This window comes from Mustela nigripes, chromosome 5 (genome assembly GCF_022355385.1).
Source record: "Mustela nigripes isolate SB6536 chromosome 5, MUSNIG.SB6536, whole genome shotgun sequence".
NCBI classification, from domain to species: domain Eukaryota; kingdom Metazoa; phylum Chordata; class Mammalia; order Carnivora; family Mustelidae; genus Mustela; species Mustela nigripes.
The window spans coordinates 76,754,249-76,760,248 of record NC_081561.1 but is presented as its reverse complement, the minus strand read 5'-3'; the positions used below and the strand labels follow the sequence as shown (position 1 = coordinate 76,760,248).

General features: G+C 37.0%; 1 protein-coding gene across 3 annotated transcripts in view; it reads left to right on the top strand.

Moving 5' to 3' along the window:
* Positions 1–6,000, top strand: part of ECHDC1 (ethylmalonyl-CoA decarboxylase 1) — a 52,518-nt gene that overhangs the window by 15,479 nt on the left and 31,039 nt on the right. The gene's annotated exons all lie outside the window — the stretch shown is intronic.

The following is a 6,000-nucleotide window of genomic DNA, read 5'->3' as shown; positions in this document are numbered from 1 at the left end:
TTCCTTTCGCACATTGAGGTCCTTCATCCATTTTGAGTCTATTTTCGCGTGTGGTGTAAGGAAATGGTCCAATTTCATTTTTCTGCATGTGGCTGTCCAATTTTCCCAGCACCATTTATTGAAGAGGCTGTCTTTTTTCCATTGGACATTCTTTCCTGCTTTGTCAAAGATTAGTTGACCATAGAGTTGGGAGTCTATTTCTGGGCTCTCTATTCTGTTCCATTGATCTATGGGTCTGTTTTTGTGCCAGTACCATGCTGTCTTGATGATGACAGCTTTGTAATAGAGCTTGAAGTCCGGAATAGTGTTTTTTAACTAGTTTATCTTAACAATACCTTTCTTATTAAAAAAAATCTTTTTGAACCTTCATTATTCCAGTCATATTTTATCCTTCATTGTATCTAACTTTATTTTTTGTATACATATAGGGTTTTTTTCTTCTAAACAATTTTGGGATACCACTTCTTCTAATAGATCAATATACCCAAAATCTAGCACAGGGCTTTAGTCTCCAGCCTGAGCAAATTCTCTCCACTTTCTTTTTCCAACCAACGTCTCAACTCTTTTTTAGAATTTTTAAAAAAATTTTCATCTTTACAGTCCTATTTCATTCCTTCATTGTGTTTACCTGTGTGTGTGTGTGTGTGTGTGTGTGTGTGTTTCTTTCATTAAAATTTTGGGAGGTAGTTTCTTCTAAGAGACCAAAATATACCCAAAATCAAGTAGGTAGTTCTGTTCTATTCACCAGTCTTAAATATATGTTTTTTTTTTTTTAATTAAAAAAAATTTTTTGAACTTCTTTTTACCCCCTTTCTTCTCTCCCCATGATTTGGGGTCTCTATTGATTTGATTAATGCACATTTTTCAGGGGTCTTTGCCACCCTTTTAGTATTTTATTCTCTTGTTCACATATTCTTATCTGGATAAAATGACAAGGTGGAAAAATTCAACTTAAAAAAAAAAAAGAATAAGAGGCAGTACCAAAAGCTAGGGACCTAATCAGTATGGACATTAGTAATATGTCAGATCTAGAGTTCAGAATGATGATTCTCAAGGTGCTAGCTAGGCTTGAAAAAGGCATGGAAGATAATAGAGAAACCATGTCTGTTGAAATAAAAGCCCTTTCTGGAGAAATAAAAGAACTAAAATCTAACCAAGGTGAAATCAAAAAAGCTGTTAATGAGGTCCAATAAAAAATGGAGGCTCTTACTACTAGGATAAATCAGGCAGAAGAGAGAATTAGTGATTTAGAAGACCAATGGCGGAGAATAAAGAAGCTGAGCAAAAGAGAGACAAACAACTACTGGACCACAAGGGGAGAATTTGAGAGATAAATGATACCATAAGACAAAAAAATATTAGAATAATTAGGATTCCAGAAGAAGAAGTAAGAGAGAGGGGGGCAGAAGGTATATTGGAGTTAATTATTGTAAAGAATTTCTCTAATTCGGCAAAGGGAACAAGCATCAAAGTCCAGGAGGTGCAGAGAACCCCCCCCCCTCAAAATTAATAAAAGTAGGTCCACACCCCATCAACTAATAGTAAAACTTACAAGTCTTAGTGACAAAGAGAAAACCCTGAAAGTAGCCCGGCACAAGAAGTCTGTGATATACAATGGTAAAAATATTAGATTTGCAGCGGACTTATCCACAGAGACCTGGCAGGCCAGAAAGAATTGGCATGATATATTCAGAGCACTAAGTGAGAAAAACATACAGCCAAGAATACTATATCCAGCTAGGCTATTATTGGAAATAGAAGGAGAGATAAAAAGCTTCTAGGACAAACAAATACTGAAAGAATTTGTAAACACAAACCAGCTCTACAGGAAATTTTGAAAGAGGTGCTCGAAACAAAGAGACTAAAAGTAGTAGATTGGAAAGGAACAGAGACAACATCCAGTAACAGTCACCTTACGGGCAATACAATGGCACTAAATTCATATCTCTCAGTAGTTCCCCTGAATGTAAATGGGCTAAATGCCCCAATCAAAAGACACAGGGTATCAGAATGGATAAAAATCCAAAACCCATCAATATGCTGTCTACAAGAAACTCATTTTAGACCCAAAGAAACCTCTAGATTTAAAGTGAGAGGGTGGAAAACAATTTACCATGTTAATGGACATCAAAAGAAAGCTGGGGTGGCAATCCTTATTTCAGGTCATTTAGATTTTAAGCCCAAGACTATAATAAGAGATGAAGAAGGACACTATATCATACTCAAAGGGTCTGTCCAACAAGAAGATCTAACAATTTTATATATCTATGCCCTAACATGGGAGCAGCCAACTATATAAACCAGTGAATAGCAAAATCAAACAAACACTTCAACAATAATACAATAATAGGGGACTTTACAGCCCCCTTCCTGAAATGGACAGATCATCCAAACAAAGGATCAACAAGGAAATAAAGTCCTTAAATGGCACACTGGACCATATGGACATCACAGATATATTCAGAACATTCCATCCCAAAGCAACAGAATACACATTCTTCTCTAGTGCACATGGAACATTCTTCAGAATAGATCACATCCTGGGTCACAAATCAGGTCTCAACCAGTACCAAAAGATTGGGATCATTCCCTGCATATTTTCAAACCACAATTCTCTGAAGCTAGAATTTCCTCACAAGAGGAAATTTGGAAAGAACCCAAATACATGGGGGCTAAAGAGCATTCTGCTAAAGAATGAATGGGTCAACAAGGAAATGAAAGAAGAATTGAAAAAATTCATGGAAACAAATGATAGTGAAAACACAATGGTTCAAAATCTGTGGGACACAGCAAAGGCAGTCCTGAGAGGAAAAGGTTTAGCAATGCAAGCCTTTCTAAAGAAACAAGAAAGGTCTCAGATACACAACCTTACCCTACACCTAAAGGAGCTGGAGAAAGAACAGCAAGGAAAGCCTAAACTCAGCAGAAGAAGAGAAATAATGAAGATCAGAGCAGAAATCAATGAAATAGAAACCCCCAAAAAACCCAATAGAACAAATCAGTGAAACTAGGAGATGGTTCTTTGAAAGAATTAATAAGCCCTTGGCCAGATTTATCAAAAAGTAAAGAGAAAGGACCCAAATAAATAAAATCATGAATGAAAGAGGAGAGATTACAACCAACTCCAAAGAAATACAATTACAGGAACATATTATGAGGAACTATACACCAGCAAATTTGACAATCTGGAAGAAATGGATGCATTCCTAGAAACATATAAACTACCACAACTGAACCAGGATGGAATAGAAACCCTGGAGAGACCCATAACCAGGAAGGAGATTGAAGCAGTCATCAAAAATCTCCCAACAAACATGAGCCCAGTGCCAGATGGCTTACCAGGGGAATTCTACCAAGCATTTAAAGAAGAATTAATTCCTATTCTTCTGAAACTGTTCCAAAAAATAGAAATGGAAGGAAAACTTCCAAACTCATTTTATGAGGCCAGCATTACCTTGATCCCCAAACTGGACAAAGACCCCATCAAAAAAGAGAATTACAGACCAGTATCCTTGATGAACATAGTTGTGAAAATTCTCACCAAAATACTAGCCAATAGGATCCAACAGTACATTAAAAGGATTATTCATCACGACCAAGTGGGATTTATTCCAGGGCTGCAAGGTTGGTTCAACATCCTGCAAATCAATCAATGTGATACAATACATTAATAAGAGAAAGAACAAGAACTATATGATACTCTCAATAGATGCTGAAAAACCATTTGACAAAGTACAGCATCTTTCTTGATCAAAACTCTGCAAAGTGTAGGGATAGAAGGTACATACCTCAATATCATCAAAGCCATCTACGAAAAACCCACCGCAAATATCATTCTCAATGGAGAAAACTGAGAGCTTTTCTGCTAAGGTCAAGAACACGGCAAGGATGTCCACTATCACCACTTCTATTCAGCATAGCACTAGAAGTCCTAGTCTCTGCAATGAGACAACAAAAAGAAATTAAAGGCATCCAAATCAGCAAAGAAGAAGTCAAACTATCACTCTTCGCATATGATATGATACTATATGTAGAAACCCCAAAGGACTCCCTCCAAGCTGCTAGAACTTGTACAGGAATTCAGTTAAGTGTCAGGATATAAAATCAATGCACAGAAATCAGTTGCATTTTTATACACCAACAAGAAGACAGAAGAAAGAGAAATTAAGGAGTTAATCCCATTTACAGTTGCACCCAAAACCATAAGATACCTAGGAATAAACCTAACTAAAGAGGCAAAGAATCTGTACTCAGAAAACTATAAAGTACTCATGAAAGAAATTGAGAAAGACACAAAGAAATGGAAAAATATTCCATGCTCATGGATTGGAAGAACAAATATTGTGAAAATGCCTATGCTACCTAAAGCAATCTACACATTTAATGCCATCCCTTTCAAAATGCCATCCATTTTTTTCAAAGAAATGGAACAAATAATCCTAAAATTTATATGGACCCAGAAAAGACCTCAAATAACTAGAGGAATGTTGAAAAAGAAAGCCAAAGTTGGTAGTATCACAATTCCAGACTTCAAGCTCTATTGCAAAGCTGTCATCATCGAGACAGTATGGTACTGGAGCAAAAAGAGATACATAGATCAATGGAACAGAATAGAGAGCCCAGAAATAGGTCCTCAACTCTATGGTCAACTGCTCTTTCACAAAGCAGGAAAGAATGTCCAATGGGAAATAGACTTGTCTCTTCAACAAATGGTGATGGGAAAATTGGACAGCCACATGCAGATTCAAAATGGATGGAAAGACCTCAATGTGAGACAGGAATTGATCAAAATCCTTGAGGAGAACACAGGCAGCAACCTCTTTGATCTCAGCTGCAACAACTTCTTCCTGGAAACATCACCGAAGTCAAGGGAATCAAGAGCAAAAATGAACTAGTGGGACTTCATTAAGATAAAAAAGATTCTGCACAGCAAAGGAAACAGTCAACAAAACCAAAAAAGACAAGTGACAGAATGGGAGAAGATATTCACAAATGACAAATCAGATAAAGGACTAGTATCCCAAATCTATAAAGAGCTTACCAAACTCAACACCCAAAGAACAAATAACCCAATCAAGAAATGAGCAGAAGAAATGAACAGACATTTCTGCAAAGAAGACATTTAAATGGCCAACAGACACATGAAAAAGTGCTCCACATCACTCAGCGTCAGGGAAATACAAATCAAAACTACAATGAGATACCACCTCATGCCAGTCAGAATGGCTAAAATTAACAAGTCAGGAAAGGACAGATGCTGGTGAGGATGCAGAGAAAGGGGAACCCTCCTTCACTGTTAGTGGGAATGCAAGTTGGTGTAGCCACTCTAGAAAACAGCATGGAGGTTCCTCAAAAAGTTGAAAATAGAACTATCCTATGACCCAGAAATTGTATTACTGGGTATTTACCCTAAAAATACAAATGTAGTGATCCGAAGGGGCACGTGCACCCCAATGTTTATATCAGCAATGTCCACAATAGCCAAACTATGGAAAGAACCTAAATGTCCATCAACAGATGAATGGATAAAGAAGATGTGTTACATATATACAATGGAATACTATGCAACCATCAAAAGAAATGAAGTCTTGCCATTTGTGACGACGTGGATGGAAATAGATGGTATTATGCCGAGTGAAGTAAATCAATCACAGAACGACAATTATCATATGATCTCCCTGATATGAGGAATTTGAGAGGCAAATTGGTAGGTAGGGAAGGAAAAAACTAAACAAGATGGGATGGGGAGGGAGCAAAACCATAAGAAATCTTATTCCCAGAAGACAAATTGAGGGTTTCTGAAGGGGAGTAGGGTTAGAGAGGGTGGTTGGGTTATGGATGTTGGGGAAGGTATGTGCTCTGGTGAGTACTGTGAAGTGTGTAAACCTGGCAATTCACAGGCCTATACCCAGGGGTTAATAATACATTATATGTTAATAAAAAAATAAAAATTAAAAAAAATGTGGGGAAGTAGTCTCAGTTAAATATAATATTAGAAAA